This window comes from Aegilops tauschii, chromosome 1 (genome assembly GCF_002575655.3).
Source record: "Aegilops tauschii subsp. strangulata cultivar AL8/78 chromosome 1, Aet v6.0, whole genome shotgun sequence".
NCBI lineage: Eukaryota > Viridiplantae > Streptophyta > Magnoliopsida > Poales > Poaceae > Aegilops > Aegilops tauschii.
In genome coordinates, this window is record NC_053035.3 from 500,846,095 (window position 1) to 500,866,664 (window position 20,570).

Genomic DNA, 20,570 nt, shown 5'->3' on the forward strand with positions numbered 1-20,570 from the left:
TTGTGGATTTTTTTGGACCAGAAGACATCCGGTGAGCCGGAGAAGCACCTGGGGATGCTTCCAGGGGAGCACAACCCACCAGGGCGCGCCTAGGTGGGTTGTGCCCACCTCGAGTGCCCCCAAACCGCCTCTTTGCTCTATAAATACCCCAATATTCCAGAAACCCTAGGGGAGTCGACGAAAATCAATTCCAGCCACCCCAAGTTCCTGAAACCACAGATTCAATCTAGACACCATCTCGGAGGGGTGCATCATGTCCATTGGTGCCTCTCCGATGATGCGTGAGTATTTCTTTGTAGACCTACGGGTCCGTAGTTAGTAGCTAGATGGCTTCCTCTCTCTCGTTTGATTCTCAATACAATGGTCTCTTGGAGATCCATATGATGTAACTCTTTTTGCGGTGTGTTTGTTGGGATCCGATGAACTTTGAGTTTATGATCAGATCTACCTTTTTATTCATGAAAGTTATTTGAGTCTTCTTTGATCTCTTATATGCATGATTGCTTATAGCCTCATAGTTCTTCTCCTATATTTGGGTTTTGTTTGGCCAACTTGATATATTTATCTTGCAATGGGAAGAGGTGCTTTGTAATGGGTTCGATCTTACGATGCTTGATCCCGGTGACAGAAAGGGAAACGACACGTATCTATCGTTGCTATTAAGGATAACAAGATGGGGTCTATTTTTAAATAAATAGATCTTGTCTACATCATGTCATCGTTCTTATCGTATTACTCCGTTTTTCCATGAACTTGATACATTAGATGCATGCTGGATAGCAGTCGATGTGTGGAGTAATAGTACTAGATGCAGGCAGGAGTCGGTCTACTAATCTTGGACGTGATGCCTATATAGTGATCATTTCCTGGATATCGTCATGATTATTTGAAGTTCTATCAATTTCCCAAAAGTAATTTGTTCACCTACCGTTTGCTACTTTTCTCGAGAGAAGCCACTAGTGAAACCTACGGCCCCTAGGTCTCTTCTTTATTATATTTGCCTTTGCGATCTATTTTCCTTTGCTTTTATTTTCAGATCTATTAGACCCTTCTGTTTCGAGGGGTCGGTGGTGTCCGGCTGCCATGGCACACTCAAAAATGAGATATCTAGGCAGGAGATCCTCTTTAAAGTCTCCCCGGCTGGCGAGGAGGCGAGGGTCGAAGGGAGAAGTGGCAGCCGGCGAGTGTCTCTAACATTGTTGGTTTCCGTATGAAGTGCATACTGATACCGTGGCGGTTCGCCATCTAGGACCTACATACATGATACTACAATAATTGTTACAATTCGAATGACGCTTCATCTAGCTTGGTTCCGTGGGTAACTAGTTTGGTATCTTCTGTTTACCCAAGCATGTTGTCATTCCACTGCACAACAAAACCGGGATGACCGTCTTTAGCAAGATGCTCTTCGGTTCCATGAACCTTAAGTCGTATGACTAGGCTAGAAGTAACTCAGAGGGTGGAACTAATGGGCTCACCACATCAGATGGTAAGTTAGTAGTTTCATTCCCTGTTCCTCTATTTCCTTCTTTTCTTTAGTAATGCTCCTGTCACAGACAAATCGTTTGCCGATCTATTTCTTGTCCTGACCACTCACTTCAGGGGCTCGTCTAGCAAACATAAACACAAACACTGTTTTTGATGCTTCAGCCGAGACCATAGTTTTGTACCCAGAAAACGGAGGCAACCTGCACTACTTCACGACGCTTACCCCTTGCGCTACTCTCGACGTGATGGGACCCCTTACAACAGCGTTGCTGGCAGGGAGTGCTCGTACTATAGCAAGTCCCCATTCTCAAATACAGCTGGTGAGTGTTTTCTTCCAATCTTGAATTCATCTTATGAAGAACATCTGGATGCTTGCTTCTGCTCGCTAACAAAAATGTCCTCTGGTTTTAGGTGTGGTTGACGCACGGTGCTCCTGGCTCAAGGAGATACCCAATAACTATCGGATGAATGGTGTAATGATGTCGTGGCACTTCGTCGTCTAGAACCTGCATGACCATTGTTACCCTGATCTTAACGGCACTCCGTCTAGCTTGTTGTAGATAATAGTTGTAACCTACGAAAGGCAGGCAGTCAGTCAGTCCAACCTAGCTCTGACAAGGCTAGCAAAATCTTGTTTTTACCCTTATTCGTCGGGGTTCAAATTATCTCCTGTGGTTCGCGATCTTCTTGTCGTGCGCCATGGTTTTGACGTGTATAGTCTAGCTTGGTCAAGAATCAGCAACCTTTCTATTGGGAAGAACAATAAATATATTGGGAAGTAAATCATTGGATAGACACATGTGATATGTGGCGATATATGGCCTACCCTGCCTGGCAAGGAGGCAACGTGGGTGGGAGAAGCGGCAGCCGACAGGTGTCTGTAGCGTGGCAGGATTGCGCGCTCACATGGACCGCACCGTCTTCGCGTTCAGTTTACCGCGCGCGTGTCCGCCTGACCTGGCAAAGCATGGGTGGGACCCGAACGACTGAGAGGGAGGGAGTACGAATATATGGCAAATAACCCAATATATGAATGTAAAGAAGGAATAATGTTAGGGATAGAAAAACAATACTTGAGTAATAAATAATGAAAAAGAAACCAGAGGTAGTATTCGCCTCGCCCGGAAGAAGCAGTTTCCTCTTGCGCTCTCCTCTTCCATTGTGTTCCAATTCCAAATAGCATCATTTAGCATCTTGTTCGAACCAATAGACTCTAGAGAGTACTCACACAACATTGTCTTCTCAAATAGCATCTTTTAGTGGTAGACGCACTTTTAGCATGTTATTAGAATCTCTAGATTTTATTGGTTCAAAAAAATAAGCTATACATGCAGCCTCATTTCCATCTCGATTATGAAGAAAGGCGATTTTTTTAATACATTGTATAATAAAATAAATACGAGGATAACTATCCTTACAAATGCACATGCCATGGTAATGGTTACTACAACCCTCGGAACCCTATTTGGGTCGACCCACCTATTCTGATGGGTCGGTGGCGTCCGGTTGCCCTATCACACTCAAAAAATAGAAGTGGTGGCCATCGGGTGTCTCCAGCGTGGCTGCTTTCCAGATGTAGTGCATACCAACGCCGTGGTGGTTCGTCGTCTATGACCTGCATGCATAATCCAACAACAATTATGACCATCTGAATGATGCTTCATCTAACTTGTTAATATAGATAAGTACAGTTCTAACTGGCGAAAGGTTGGCTGTAAGTCAATCCAACCTAGCTCTCACCAGGCTAGCAAACTCTTTTTACCCTTATTTATCAGGCATGAAACTACCTCATGTGGTCTGTGATCTTCTTGTCGTGTGTCGCGATATTCACGTGTACAATCTAGCTTAACTAATGGGTCTGGAATCAAAAACATTTCTGTTTCTTTTCCAAAAATGAAAAAGGGAAGAAAAATAAATATATTGGGAAGCAAAACATTGGACAGACACATGTGATGTAGGGTGATAGATGGCCTGCCCTGCCTGGTGAGGAGTCCACGCGGGTGGGAGAAGCGGCGGCTGGCGGGTGTCTGTAGCGTGGCAGGCTTGCGCGCCCACCTGGAACGCGTGTGCCTCCGCGTCCACTTTACTGCATGTGCGTCCTCCTGACCTGGCGAAGCATGGGAAAGACCCAAGCGGCTGAGAGTGAGGATGTAAGAATATATGGCAATGAATAACCCAATAAATGAAAGAAAATAAGAAATAATGTTTGGGATAGAAAAAGAATACTTGAGCAAAAAATAATTAAAAGGAAACCAGAGGTAGTATTCGCGTCACCCACAGGAAGAAGTTTCCTCTCGCACTCTCCTCCTCCATTGTGTTCCAATTCCATCGACTTTCCAAATAGCTTCATTTTAAGCAAAGTATTTGAACCAACAGACTCTAGAGAGTACTGACACAACATTGTCTTTTAAAATTGCATCAATTAGTGGTATACACACTTTTAGCATGTTATTAGAATCTTTAGATTTTTTGTGTTCAAAAAAAATAAGGTGTACATGCGGCCTCATTTATATTTCGAGCACGAAGAAAGGTGATTTTTGATAAATACATTTCATAATTCAATAAATACGAGGCTAACTATCCTCACAAATGCACATGCCATGGTAATGGCTATTACAACAATCGGAACCCAAATTTGGGTCGACCCACCTGTTCCGATGGGTCGGTGACGTCCGGCATCCAAAGCACACTTAAAAAAAGAGATATCTAGGTAGAAGATCCTCTTTAATTCTCTCTGTCTGGCAAGGAGGCGACGGGCGGAGGGAGAAGTGGCGGCCGGTGGGTGTCTCTAGCGTGGCTGGTTTCCAGATGAAGTGCAGACCGATGCCGTGGCGGTTCGTCTTGTAGGACCTGCATGCGTGATCCTACAACAATTGTTACCATCTGAATGGTGCTTCATCTACCTAGTTGCTGTGGGTAACTAGTTTGGTATCTTCTGTTTACCCAAGCATGCTGTCATTCCTCTACACAACCAACCCGGGGTGACTGTCTTCAGGAAGATGCTCTTTGGTCCATGCACCTTAAGTCGGATGAGTGGGCTAGAAGTAACTCAGAGGGTGGCGCTAATGCGCTCACCACATCATATGATAAATTCATAGTTTCATTCCCCGTTCCTCTATTTCCTTCGTTTCTTTAGCAATGCTCCAGTCGCTGACAAATCGTTTGCTGATCTACTTCTTATCCTGACCACTCACTTCAGGGGCTCATCTAGCAATGATAAGCACAAACACTGTTGTTGATGCTTCAGCCGAGGCCATAGTTCTGTACCCTGAAAACAGAGGCAACCTGCACTTCTTCATGGTGCTTACCACTTGCGCTATTCTCGACGTGATGGGACCCCCTTAGAACAGCGTTGCTGGCAGGAACTGCGCGTACTACAGCGAGTCTCAGTTCTGAAACACAACTGGTGAGTGTTTTCTTCCAGTCTTGAATTCAGTTTATGAAGAACGTCTAGATGCTTGCTTATGCTCGTTGATGAAAACGACCACTGGTTTCAGGGTTTGGTTGGCTCACAGTACTCCTGGCTCAAGGAGAAAACCAACAACTTCTGGATGAAGAGTGTAACGATGCCGTGGCACTTCGTCGTCTAGGAAGCTGCATGACCATTGTTACCATGATCTGAACAGCGCTCCGTCTAGCTTCATTTAGCATAGTCTTTGAACTAATAGACACTAGAGAGTACTAACACAACATTGTCTTTTCAAATAGCATCATTTAGTGATAGACACACTTTAGCATGTTATTAGAATCTCTAGATTTTATTGGTTGGAAGAAAAATAAGGTGTACATGCGGCCTCATATCTATTTCGTGCATAAGAAAGGCAATTTTTGATAAATACATTTCATAATTCAATAAATACGAGGCTAACAATCCTCACAAATGTGCAAGCTATGATAATGGCTGTTACAACCATCGGCTCCCAAATTTGGGTCGACCCTCCTGTTCCGACGGGTCGGTGGTGTCTGGCGGCCATGGCACACTCAAAAATGAGATATCTAGGCAGGAGATCCTCTTTTAATTCTCTCCGGCTGGAGAGGAGGCGAGGGCGAAGGGAGAACTGGCAGCCGACGTGTGTCTCCAACATTGTTTGTTTCCAGATGAAGTGCATATTGATGCCGTGTCGGTTCGCCGTCTAGGACCTACATGCGTGATACTACAACAATTGTTACAATCTGAACGACGCTTCATCTAGCTTGTCGCTATGGGTAACTAGTTTGGTATATTCGTTTCACCAAGCAAGTTGTCATTCCTCTGCACAACAAACCTGGGATGACCATCTTCAGCAAGATGCTCTTCGGTTCCATGCACCTTAAGTCATACAACTGGGCTAGAAGTAACTCAGAGGGTGGCACTAAGAGCATCTCCACCCGTCCCCCCAGGAAGGCCCCCAAGAGCACTTTTCCAGCGCCGGCGGTCAAAAAAGTTTCCACTCGCGCCCCCAGGAGCACAAATATTGCCGGATTTGGCCAAAACTATGACCGGCGCTCTCATCCCATTCCTAGGATCTCGGGGGGCAGCTGGGGGAGGAGAGAGAGTGTTTTGCATGCGGTTGGGCCCGCCGTCAGCCTCCCACTCCCTCTCTCCTCACCTTTTTCTCCGGGGCCCACCCACGTGCCTTCCCACGAACTCGCCTCGCTCTCCCCAACCTCTCTCTCTCGCCGCAGCCCTCCCCAACCTCTCTCCCTCGCTGCGGCCCTCCCCAACCTCACCGGCAACTGCCTCTCCGGCCGGATCCCACGGGCACTCCCCATGATGCTCGTCGCGCGCCGCCGCCCTGCTCTTCTCGTCATCCAGGTAGTAGTCTCGCGCTGGAACAGCGCCGGGCCGCGGCGGGAGGCGGTGTCAGAGCCGGCCAGGCCCCTGAAGTGCTCGTCCTCGACTCCACCAGCGGCACCGGGTCTAGCCCCGTCCGCTCACCGGCTCGCCGCCCGTCCGCCTCCTCGCCCCCGCCGGCTCCTCCCTCTGCCGAGGTGCCGCGACTAGCTCCACCTGCCCCGTGTAACGACTCCGCCCGCTCACAGCCTCGTCCGTGCTCCCCACCTCGCACATCGCCCTGACCTGCGGCTGCGCGTCCCCTTGCCGGCCGCTCCTCACGCTCGTCCCCGCCCCTCCTCACGCTCGTGCCCGCCCCTGCCGGCCCGGCCGGCCTCGACCCGGCCGCGCGCCGCGCCCGCGAGCGCTGCCTCTCTTGCGCCGTGCCTCGGCCCGGGCGGCCGCGTGCCGCGACTGGAACACCGGGCACGGGGGACACGAGGACGGGGCGTCGGCGGTCGAGCTCGGACCGCGGCGATGGACAGCACGGCGATTTACAGTAGCGCCGAGGCCGCGGACGGCGTGGTTGTATTGGCTGGCGATCCTGGCGGCGAGGGGGGCTTGGTCGGGGACGTTGGTGACTCCGCGGTCTACCTGTGGGGGGGCAACGACTGGAAGAGATTTGAGCCCCGGAGTAAAATTCTCGCCGGCAGCCCCCAGGCGGCGAGAAAAATGCCTCCTGGGGAGGCCAACGGCTGGAGATGCTCTAATAGTTCGTAGTTTCATTCCCTGTTCCCCTATTTCCTTTTTTTTAGCAACGCTCGTATCACTGACAAACCGATTGCTGATGTATTTCTTGTCCTGACCACTCACTTCAGGGGCTCGTCTAGCAAAGATAAACACAAACAATGTTGTTGATGCTTCAGCTGAGACCATAGTTCTGTACCCCGAAAACAGAGGCAACCTGCACTGCTTCATGGCGCTTACCCCTTGTGCTATATTCTCGACGTGATGGGACCCCCTTACAACACCGCTGCTGGCAGGGACTGCACGTACTATAGCGAGTCCCCGTTCTCAAATACAGCTGGTGTGTGTTTTCTTGTAGTCTTGAATTCAGTTTATGAAGAACATCTGGAGGATTGCTTCTGCTCGCTGAAGAGAATGTCCTCTCGTTTCAGGTGTGATTGGCGCACGGTACTACTAGCTCAAGGAGATCCCCAACAACTACCGGATGAAGGGCGTAACGATGCCATGGCTCTTCGTCGTATAGAACCTGCATGACCATTGTTACCATGATCTGAACGGCGCTCTGTCTAGCTTGTTGTAGATAACATTTGTGACCTGCGACAGGCAGGAAGTCAGTCAGTCTTGTTTTTACCCTTATTCGTCGGGGTTAAAACTATCTCCTGTGTTCCGTTATCTTCTTGTTGTGCGACATGGTTTTCACGTGTAGAGTCTAGCTTGGCCTGGAAACAGAAATATTCTGTTTATTTTCAAAAAATGAAAAACAGAAGAAAAATAAATATATTGGGAAGCAAAGCATTGGCAACACATGTGATACGCGAGTGGGAGAAGCGGCAGCCAACGGGTGTCTGCAGCGTGGCAGGGTTACGCATCCACATGGACCGCGCGTGTCTTTGCGTCCAGTTTACCGCACATACGTCCGCCTAACCTAGCAAAGCTTGGGTGAGACCTGAACGGCTGAGAGGGAGGGAGTATGAATATATGGCAATAAATAACCCAATATATGAATGTAAAGAAGGAATAATGTTAGGGATATAAAAACAATACTAGAGTAATAAATAATGAAAAAGAAACCGGAGGTAGTATTCGCCTTGCCCAGAAGAAGCAGTTTCCTCTTGCGCTCTCCTCTTCCATTGTGTTCCAATTCCATCGTCTTTCCAAATAGCATCATTTAGCATCATGTTCGAACCAATAGACTCTAGAGAGTAGTGACACAACATTGTCTTCTCGAATAGCATCATTTAGTGGTAGACACACTTTTAGCATGTTATTAGAATCTCTAGATTTTATTGGTTCAAAGAAAAATAAGTTGTACATGCAGCCTCATTTCCATCTCGATTATGAAGAAAGGCGATTTTTTTAATACATTGCATAATACAATAAATACGAGGCCAACTATCCTCACAAATGCACATGCCATGGTAATGGTTATTAGAACCATCGGAACCCTATTTGGGTCGACCCACCTGTTCTGATGGGTCGGTGGTGTCCGGTGGCCCTGGCACACTAAAAAAATAGAAGTGGCGGCCAGCGGGTGTCTCCATCATGACTGGTTTCTAGATGTAGTGCATACCAACGCCATCACTTGTAGAAAAAGGGCCTATTGTCCCGGTTGGTAAGGGCCTTTTGTCCTGGTTTTTGAACCGGGACTAAAGGGTCGTTACTAATGCCCTAACCCTTTAGTCCCGGTTCTTACACGAACCGGGACAGATGGGCCTCCACGTGTCCGGTGCGGCGAGCCCAGGCAGGAGGGCCTTTGGTCCCGGTTGGTGGCACTAACCGGGACCAATAGGCATCCACGCGTCAGAATTTCAGCGGATGGGGTTTTTGTTTTTTTGAAAGGGGGGTTGGGGGTTTTGGGGGGTTAATTTAGGTGTTTCATATATTGTGTTAGCTAGCTAATTAATAGAGAGAAGTGTCCTCTCTTATCTCCGTGCTTGGTCGACGCTACGTACTATATACGTATGGAGAGGACTAGACACGCTAGCTAGTAATCAAATGAAGGAAACAGAAGATCGTCATGAACATGTGCATATAGAGAGAAGTGATATCGACCACCTCTCCTTCTCCGAGAGATTGGTCGAACAACAAGTTCTATCTATCCGACACTACCGGCTACATATATACAATAATTATCTCTTACAATATAATCTCCTAATTAAATTGTAAGAACACAGGGTCCACATGGTATTCTTAGTTTTCAGCGATCACGTGGTCAAGGAAGAATGCCTCCAATTCCTCTTGAATTGCTCGCATACGATCTGGTGCTAGGAGTTCATCCCGCTTCCGAAACATCTAATATGAAGAAGGGGGTCAATACATATATATATATATGACTAAATGAAACTCAACACAAATGATGGTAATAAAAAAATTTGTGAATATTATTGCTTACGCACTTCATATTGTTCGTCAGAGTAGCCCCGCTCATAGGTCGTGTAGCAGATGGACTCGCAAACATAGCATCCACAGTAATTATTCCCGGGTTCCTGCCACAACCACTTTACCAGAAATAGAGGTCAATCAAACTGATAAGCAAGCATGCTAAATGGTATTGATGAAACTAGCGCTTGAATCACTAGGAGATGCGCGGAACATGCTACTATAGTACTTACTTTCGGGTGTTTAAATTGCAGCTTCTTCGGCAGTCCCAGAGCTTTTTTGGTGAATTTTCTCCAAACCCTGCCAGACAAAGAAAACAATTACTTGATATCAGGAAATGAACAAAGTTGCTGATATGGTGGATAATGATCGATTTAACTTACTTCTCGAGCATTTGAGTCATGTCCGCATAGTCCTGGGGATCTTTTCGTCTCGAGTCTAAGACGGTTACTACTCCCTGCTCAAGCTTAATCTCTACGAGAATATAGTGGAAGCTGCGCACGCATGCATAAGTCGTCAATTACATTACTATAACCTGGACTAATAAGGGAAACCGAATATGCACAAGACAGTAACACTCACTTGAAGTTGTAAAGAAAGAGTATTATATCTTTGTTTTCATTTATTACCAACGATCGTAGCAAGTTGGCCTCGGTATTTTCGGCATGATATTTATCCTCAGTTGCATCTTTGAGATTTGTGTTAATGAACCCAATATCACCGATTTGTCTTTTCTTCAATTCGGCGATCTTCAATCTGCATAATATAGTGAGGGTAATTATAAATACATGCAATGAAAGTGCTGACCTATATAGAGAAACTTAATGACAGAAGTAGTACTACTTACAGACAGTAGCAAGTGACCGTTGATCTATCGAAGGCCTTTTGATTGAAAAACTGGAAGAACTCCTCAAATGGAACATTCAACAGTTCAATTCCAACAAGGTCATGCTCCGGTTTAAGTCTCAGCGTCAAAGTATCCCTCCCCCCAGACTCTCTGCAGGTTTTCATGTACCAATCATGTAATCTTCGCATCATCGTTATTAGAGATCTTTCATCTTTAACGAGAGGCTTTCCGTAATGGTATTTGTGTTCGTCCACCTCCAAGATATCATAATGTACATCGTCGGGCAGGTAATCTCCAAGATTGCTATAACCGGGCACCATCCTCGGATCATTAGCGACGATGTCGCTAGACACCTTGAGCGGGGGGGCACGATTGGTTCGCTTGTTCGCCGAGCTGGGCAATTTTTTTCCCAGCTCGTCATTCTTTTAACCTTTGATCACTGACAGTACTTCCCGACCGCTCCGCTTCGGCAAATGTCTTTGCAATAATGCGCTCATAGTTGCCTTTCGGCGGAGACTTTGGTGGTTTTGTCAGGGCAGCCAGAGTGCGCTTCGCTTTCACCGGATCTACCTTCTCCTCCGGAGGTGGATGTTTATTTGCTTTCACCCCTTCAAAGAAGTTTTTCACTTCGGCTCGCACGATCTTCCTGGTTTCCTCCTCGGTCCTCTCATATGGTAACTTCTCTGGGTCTTCAGAGAAGGACCAAATTTGTATTGCCTCCCGCCTCTGGCTGTACTGCTAGACGCCGGCAGAGCAGACGGAGCGGCTGCGGCTGTCTTTTTTCCTTGCTTACGAGGCGGAGGAGAAGGACTACGACACACCGGAGCAGCCGGAGCGGCGGCGGGTCTCTTCCGCCCTTGCTGACGAGGCGGAGAAGGAGGAGGCTGGCTGCTTTGGCACGCCGGCGCAGGCGGAGAAGGAGGCGGAGTGCCGCCACGCGCCGGAGAAGGAGGCTGAGTGCCCTGATCACTCGCCGGAGGAGGAGGCGGAGGAGGAGGCGGAGTGCCGCCACGCGCCGGAGAAGGAGGCTGAGTGCCCTGATCACTCGCCGGAGGAGGAGGCGGAGTGCCCTTACTCGCCGGAGGCGTCCAGTTCGGAAGGTTGATGAGCTCCTTCCGCCATAGGCATGGAGTCTTCAGAGCAGAACCCAGCCGAGTCTCCCCTTCACTGGTAGGGTGGTCAAGCCGGAGGTCCTCAAATCCCTCCATTATTTCATCCACCATCACCCTAGCATATCCTTCTGGAATCGGCCGGCAGTGGTAGGTTGCGCCGGGTTCAGGAGGTAAAATAGAGCCAACAGCCGCCTTGACTTTGAAGTTCTACCATTGCGTCATAAGGTGGCAATGTTGGGACTCCGTGATAGCATCCACGGGGTAGCTAGCAGGAGCCGTCAAGACATGCTCCGGCTGAAGTAGCTCGGTGGAAGCCACATTGCTTCTCCGCTGAGATGGCGGGGTAGCTTCGGGGGTAGTTTCGGCATGTCGATTGGCGTCTCGTTCCTCTAGCGCTTGAGCCCTTTCGTGCAGCTTCTGAATTTGGGTCTGCTCCACTTTTTTCCTCCTCTCCTGGCTTTTGTAACCGCCTGCGTCCGGAAAACCAGCCTTCCACGGAACGGAGCCTGGCGTGCCTCGTGTCCGTCCAGGGTGCTCAGGATTCCCGAGGGCCATTGTGAGCTCGTCGTTCTCTCTGTCTGGAACGAACGTCCCTTGCTGCACTGCATCGATATAGTGCTAAAGCCTCTTGACTGGTATTCTCAAAAGCTCGTCCGTCCAAACGCACCTCCCTGATACAGGGTCCAATTTTCCGCCAGCCCCGAAGAACCAAGTCCGGCAACGGTCTGGCCAGTTCATTGTCTCTGGTTCGATCCCTTTATCAAGCAGATCATTCTCAGCCTTAGCCCACTTAGGTCGGGCTTTGAGGTAGCCACCTGACCCCGTGCGATGGTGAAGCCTCTTCTTCGCAGCGTTCTTCTTGTTTGTCGCTGACATCTTCTTACTCTTTTCCAATGTCTTGTGGGCCACAAATGCGGGCCAGTGATCACTGATCTTCTCATACTGGCCGATGAATTTTGGTGTCTCTTCTTTGTCGACAAACATTTACAGCTCATTCTTCCACCTCCTGAATAGGTCTGCCATCTTCTTAAGAGCATGATACTTGATTAATTGCTCTTTAACTGGCTTCTCCGGATCCTCCTCTGGCGGTAGGGTGAAATTTGCCTTCAGCTCAGTCCAAAGATCATCTTTCTGCATATCATTGACATAGGACACCTCAGGGTCTTCCTTCTTAGGCTTATACCATTGGTGGATGGTGATCGGGATCTTGTCCATAACAAGAACCCCGCACTGAGCAGCAAATGCTTCCTTTGTCCGGATGGGTTCAATTGGTTGGCCGTCGCGCGCGATTGCTGTGATCTCAAACCTTTCATCCGAGCGCAACTTTATCTTCGGGCCTCGTCTCTTTACCGAAGTTGTGCTGGATCCGGACGGCTAGAAAAAAGAAGAAAGACGAGAGTTAATTAATATGTGTACATACCAAAACAATGAATGCATCAATTAGCTAGTCAGCACAGGCTTAACTAATATATTTACCTGGCCGGACTCTGTTCGATCACCGGAGCCGTCACCACGGGCTCCTTCTTGCACCAGCATTGGGTCACCGGAGCCGTCACCACGGGCTCCTTCTTGCACCAGCATTGGGTCACCGGAGCCATCATAATCATGTCTTTCCTCCTTCACTCTTCGATCACCGTAGCCTGCTTCTTCACCCTTTTCTTCCAGACCATCATTGTCGTTAAGATACAAAAAGATATCACCTCCGGCTAAGATTATGTCCCCCAACACCTCTTCTGCTTCCTCGTCTCGTCCGTGCTCCATTGTTTCTGCAAATATTACAACATGGCAATTATTACACAAACATGACAGCAGGTGGATATATTAGTGCAAACGTAGACCTAGCTTATTCCGGGTTTGGGGTGGCCTCGGCAATGCTTCAAGGGTAGGGGCGCGGCGGGAGGGGGTAGGAGACCGACATCATTTTTTTCTAGGGTTTGGGTGTCCTCGAGAGTTTTGGTCGAGCGAGAGGGCCGGGGGTGCTCCCGTGGTCTAAGTTATCACGGTCGAAGTTATCCGGGAGGGGGTTATATCGACAACGACGACATACATACATGGGAAAATAATGTTATCGGGGAGGGGGTAGGTCTAACCCCCCCCCCCCTCGTGTTGAAGTTATCGGGACACGGGGTATATCGACAACGACATATCCGATAAAAAATAAGAAGACGAAGAAGAAATAAAAAGAGGAGAAGAAGATATTAATAGAGGAGAAGATTGAAGAAAAAAAAGAAGAAATAAAAAGAGGAGAAGAAGAAAGGAATAGAGGAGAAGATCGAAGAAAAAAAGAACAAAAAAAAGAGGAGAAGAAGAAATGAATAGAGGAGAAGATATTTCTATTTTTTCTTCTTCTCCTCTATTCATTTCTTCTTCTCCTCTATTCATTTCTTCTTCTCCTCTTCTTTTTCTTCTTTTTTCCTCTTCTTTTTTATTTCTCCTCTTCTTCCTCTCCTCTTCTTCTCCTTTCTTCCTCTTCTTATTTTGGTTTTTCCTCTGCTTCTTTTTCTTCTTCTTCCTTTCCTAGCTACATATGTAAAACTTTTCTAAAAATTTAACTTTTGCATATAGAAAACTTTTCCATGGATCATCATTTCTCATATATATCCATCTATAGCCACATACATATATAAATTGAAAAAAATTCTATGAACAAAAATACATATATACTTGGTAAATATTCTATGAACATTGTTTCTCATATATATCAATGCATACATCCATGGATCATCATTGCTCATATATCCATAGTCATATATAAAAACTTTCTGTATATTAACAAAAAACTTTCTATGAACAAAAAACTTTCTATGAACAAAAAAACATTTTTGACATATTTATTACATTCTAAATTTTCCTAACTCTTTTACAACCACAAAAATTAACATCATTAACTCTTTTACAACCACAAAAATCTAACCATCATTTTTGACATATTTAGCACATTCTAAATTTTCCTAACCTTGATGTATTTTTTACAAACTTTTCTAAAAATCTAACTTTTGCATATATGTATTTTTAAGACATCATTACAATTGAAAAAAATACATATATACATACAAAAAACATGTAAAAAATACATACATACATATATGAGCATACATAAAAAATACATATATCTAAAAAATACATCGGGCAAGGGCGCGGCGACGACGACGGGTGCGGGCGACGGCGACGGGCGAGGTCGACGGGCGCGGCGACGGCGAGGGCGTGGGCGACGGCGACGACAGGCGCGAGCGACGGCGACGGGCAACGGCGCGGGGCAGGGGCGGCGCGCGTCGGGGCAGGGACGACACGCAGCGACGTCGTCGGGCGAGGGCACGGCGACGGCGAGGACGCGGGCGACGGCGACGACGGGCGCGGGCGACGGCGACGACGGGCGGGGGCGACGGCGACGGCGGGGGCGGCGGGCGGCGTCGGGGCAGCATGGTGGCGTCGATGTCGTCGAGGGGTCGTCAGGGGCAACTGTGAGATGAAGATGAAAATTTTCACAAGTGTTGGTTATATACCCAGAGCTTTGGTCCCGGTTCGTGGCACCAACCGGGACCAATGCCCCCCTTTAGTCCCGGTTGGTGCCACCAACCGGGACCAAAGGTCTCTTTTCAGCAGCCCAAAGGGCGGGAAGCGGCGGCTTTTGGTCCCGGTTGGTGGCACCAACCGGGACTAAAGGTGGGGCATTGGTCCCGGTTGGTGCCACCAACCGGGACCAAAGGTGTGCATTGGTCCCGGTTCGTGGCACCAACCGGGACCAATGTCCTGCGCCTGCCAAAGCCGCGGTGCGGTGGGATGTTTAGTCCCACCTCGCTAGCCGAGGAGCGGCAGGGCCTATTTATAAGCCCTGCTCCGCCATCTCCATTGAACTCCTCTGAACTGCAGGCCTCTGGGCCTAATCTTGCACTGCTATGCTTGTGGGCCTGCTAGGCCTTCTGCAGGCCTGAATCCTGGCCCATGGATGGGTTTCTAGTCATATTCAGGCCGTCGTGGCCCAGTAGGTGGCATTTTTTTAGTTTTTTCCCAGTTTTTTGTTTTCTTTTTTTCTTTATTTATTTCATTTTGTTTCTACTTACAAAAAAATACTTATTTATTTTATTTTATTTTGTTTCTAATTACTTATTTATTTTACTTTATGATAATTCTTTTTGCTATTAAAGTTTCTATCAAAAAAAGTTCTTTATGAAAATTCTTTTTGCTTTTAATGATTTTGAATAGAAAATACTTCGATAATTTTAGTTGCATCCATTTTATATGATTTTAGTTTCAATAATACTAGAGGTTTCTTATAATGTTTTGAACAGAAAATACTTTGTTAATTTTAGTTTCATAAATTTTATTAAAGTTTATTTTATTTTTTTATACTTATATATTTTAGTAAAGTTTATATTATTTTGTTTCTAATTACTTATTTATTTTATTTGTTATTTTTCATGCACCATTTTTCATGCATTTACTAATTATTTTGAGCTATAAGACCCTGAAATTGAAAAGCATTTCAAATGAACTCTGAAAAGGTTGAAAGTTGGCATGGTATCATCATTTCATCCACATAGCATGTGCAAGAAAGTTGAGAGGGTTACGGCAAAAACTAGATGCACTTCGTGTACAAAACGGACAATGGTATCATACTCGTCTGTTACAAAGTTGGCATGGTATCATCATAATAGTTGCGGGAGAAAGTCTTTACTTTTTCTTCGCTTGTGTCATTTGCTTATTGCGCCGTAACCATGGATAATCTTCATCGTTTATCAGGATGCTTGGGTCAGCCTTGACTTTGAAGGGAGGAATTTCATGAAACTTTTCATAATCTTCAGACATGTCTGTCTTGCCCTCCACTCCCACAATGTCCCTTTTTTCTGAAAGAACTATGTGGCGCTTTGGCTCATTGTATGATGTATTCGCTTCCTTATCTTTTCTTCTTCTCGGTCTGGTAGACATGTCCTTCACATAGATAACCTGTGCCACATCATTGGCTAGGACGAACGGTTCGTTAGTGTACCCAAGATTGTTCAGATCCACTGTTGTCATTCCGTACTGTGGGTCTACCTATACCCCGCCTCCTGACAGATTGACCCATTTGCACTTAAACAAAGGGACCTTAAAATCATGTCTGTAGTCAAGTTCCCATATGTCCATTATGTAACCATAATATGTGTCCTTTCCCCTCTCGGTTGCTGCATCAAAGCGGACACTGCTGTTTTGGTTGGTGCTCTTTTGATCTTGGGCGATCGTGTAAAATGTATTCCCATTTATATCGTATCCTTTGTAAGTCAATACAGTCGAAGATGGTCCCCTGGACAACGAGTACAACTCATCACAAACAGTGGTGTCACCTCTGAGACGTGTTTCCAACCAACTGCTGAAAGTCCTGATGTGTTCACATGTAATCCAGTCGTCACACTGCTCCGGGTGTTTGGAGCGCAGACTGTTCTTGTGTTCATCGACATACGGGGTCACGAAGGTAGAGTTCTGTAGAACTGTGTAGTGTGCTTGAGACCAAGAATGCCCGTCCCTGCATATTATTGAGTCCACTCCTAGTGTGCCTTTTCCAGTCAGTCTCCCCTCATACCACGATTTAGGGAGACCTATCTTCTTAAGGCCAGGAATGAAGTCAACACAAAACCCAATGACATCCTCTGTTTGATGGCCCATGGAGATGCTTCCTTCTGGCCTAGCACGGTTACGGACATATTTCTTTAGGACTCCCATGAACCTCTCAAAGGGGAACACATTGTGTAGAAATATGGGCCCCAGAATGACAATATCGTCGACTAGATGAACTAGGACGTGCGTCATGATATTGAAGAAGGATGGTGGGAACACCAACTCGAAACTTACAAGACATTGCGCCACATCACTCCTTAGCCTTGGTATGATTTCTGGATCAATCACCTTCTGAGAGATTGCATTGAGGAATGCACATAGCTTCACAATGGCTAATCGGACATTTTCCGGTAGAAGCCCCCTCAATGCAACCGGAAGCAGTTGCGTCATAATCATGTTGCAGTCATGAGACTTTAGGTTCTGGAACTTTTTCTCTGGCATATTTATTATTCCCTTTATATTCGACGAGAAGCCAGTCGGGACCTTCATACTGAGCAGGCATTCAAAGAAGATTTCTTTCTCTTCTTTCATAAGAGCATAGCTGGCAGGACCTTCATACTGCTTCGGAGGCATGCCATCTTTTTCGTGCAAACGTTGCAATTCCTCCCGTGCCTCAGGTCTATCTTTTGTCTTCCCATACATGCCCAAGAAGCCTAGCAGGTTCACGCAAAGGTTCTTCGTCACGTGCATCACGTCGATTGAAGAGCGGACCTCTAGGTCTTTCCAGCAGGGTAGGTCCCAAAATATAGATTTCTTCTTCCACATGGGTGCGTGTCCCTCAGCGTCATTCGGAACAGCTAGTCTGTCGGGACCCTTTCCAAAGATTACGTGTAAATCATTGACCATAGCAAGTACGTGATCACCGGTACGCATGGCAGGCTTCTTCCGGTGATCTGCCTCGCCTTTGAAATGCTTGCCTTTCTTTCGACATTGATGGTTGGTCGGAAGAAATCGACGATGGCCCAGGTACACATTCTTCATGCATTTGTCCAGGTATATACTTTCAGTGTCATCTAAACAGTGCGTGCATGCATGGTATCCCTTGTTTGTCTGTCCTGAAAGGTTACTGAGAGCGGGCCAGTCGTTGATGGTTACAAACAGCAACACGTGCAGGTTAAATTCCTCCTGTTTGTGCTCATCCCATGTACGTACACCGTTTCCATTCCATGGCTGTAAAAGTTCTTCAACTAATGGCCTTAGGTACATATCAATGTCATTGCCGGGTTGCTTAGGGCCTTGGATGAGAACTGGCATCATAATGAACTTCTGCTTCATGCACATCCAAGGAGGAAGGTTATACATACATAGAGTCACGGGCCAGGTGCTGTGATTGCTGCTCTGCTGCCCGAAAGGATTAATGCCATCTGCGCTTAAACCAAACCATACGTTCCTTGGGTCAGCTGCAAACTCAGCCCAGTACTTTCTCTCGATTTTTCTCCACTACGACCCATCAGCGGGTGCTCTCAACTTCCCGTCTTTCTTACGGTCCTCACTGTGCCATCGCATCAACTTGGCATGCTCTTCGTTTCTGAACAGACGTTTCAACCATGGTATTATAGGAGCATACCACATCACCTTTGCAGGAACCCTCTTCCTGGGGGGCTCGCCGTCAACATCACCAGGGTCATCTCGTCTGATCTTATACCACAATGCACCGCATACCGGGCATGCGTTCAGATCCTTGTACGCACCGCGGTAGAGGATGCAGTCATTAGGGCATGCATGTATCTTCTGCACCTCCAATCCTAGAGGGCATACGACCTTCTTTGCTGCGTATGTACTGTCGGGCAATTCCTTATCCTTTGGAAGCTTCTTCTTCAATATTTTCAATAGCTTCTCAAATCCTTTGTCAGGCACAGCATTCTCTGCCTTCCACTGCAGCAATTCCAGTATGGTACCGAGCTTTGTGTTGCCATCTTCGCAATTGGGGTACAACCCTTTTTTGTGATCTAATAACATGCGATCGAACTTCATCTTCTCCTTTTGACTTTCGCATTGCGTCCTTGCATCGACAATGACCCGGCGGACATCATCATCATCGGGCACTAGTTCCTCTTGATCTTCAGCAGCTTCCCCCGTTGCAGCATCATTGGGCACATCGGCTGGTTCCTCTTGATCTTCAACAGCTTCCCCCGTTGCAGCATCACCGTATTCAGGGGGCACATAGTTGTCATCGTCCTCTTCTTCTTCGCCGTCTTCCATCATAACCCCTATTTCTCCGTGCCTCGTCCAAACATTATAGTGTGGCATGAAACCCTTGTAAAGCAGGTGGGTGTGAAGGATTTTCCGGTCAGAGTAAGACTTCGTATTCCCACATGTAGGGCATGGACAACACATAAAGCCATTCTGCTTGTTTGCCTCAGCCACTTCGAGAAAATCATGCACACCCTTAATGTACTCGGAGGTGTGTCTGCCACCGTACATCCATTATCGGTTCATCTACGTGCATTGTATATAATTAAGTGTGTCAAAAACCATTACAGAACATCATGAATAGATAATTAAGTGACCAAATTAATAGAAGTTCATCATCACATTAAAACCAAAGTACGTACATAGTTCTCATCTAACAACATATAGCTCTTCAAAGCATCTAATTCATTAAACCATACATTGAAACTATGTAAAACATTTCAATGCGAAAACAAATGCGATCATAATCGCAACCAAGGTAACAATTGATCCAACGGCATAATGATACCAAGCCTCAATATGAATGGCATATTTTCTAATCTTTCTAATCTTCAAGTGCATTGCATCCATCTTGATTTTGTGATCATCGCCGACATCCGCAACATGCAAATCCAATATTATCTTCTCCTCCTCAAATTTTTTTATTTTTTCCTTCAAGTAATTGTTTTCTTCTTCAACTAAATTTAACCTCTCGACAATAGGGTCGGTTGGAATTTCCGGTTCAACCACCTCCTAGATAAATAAAATCTATGACACGTTGGTCGGCATAATTGTCATAAACAATATATGAACCAAATAGTTATAAAAAGATAATATATACCACATCCGAATCATAGACAGGACGAGGGCCGACGGGGGCAGATACCAAAACCATCGCACTATATAATAAGAAGGAATAATAAAAGTAACAAAACTAGACAAGTATCTATCTGAAGTAAGAATTTTTTTTCTTTCAGAAAGAAGATAAGAACAAGAGGCTCACCACGGTGGTGCTGGCGACGAGATCGGCGCGGGCGATCGACGGCGGTGAAGACGGGGACGGGACGTGACGGACCGCTAAACCTAGACAAATCTCGGGGAAAATGGAGCTCGGAGGTCGAGTTTCGAGAGGAGAAAGATTAACTAGTGTGGCTCAGACATTTCATCGAACACCTGATCTGCATAGGAGGTGAGCTATAGCACCAAAATGCCCTCCCCTCGACGGCCAGAAAAAATAGAGCATTGTGGAGTGCTCTGCTGCGGCGATGGGGTATATATAGGCAGCTCATTTGTCCCAGTTCGTGGCTAGAACCGGTACTAAATCCGGGCCTTCTGTCCCGGTTCATGCCAAGAACCGGGACCAATGGTTGTGGGCCAGGAGCGAGGCCCATTAGTCCCGGTTCGTGCCTCGAACCGGGACAAATGGTTCCATACGAACCGGGACCGATGCCCACGAGTCCCCGGCCGGCCCCCTGGGCTC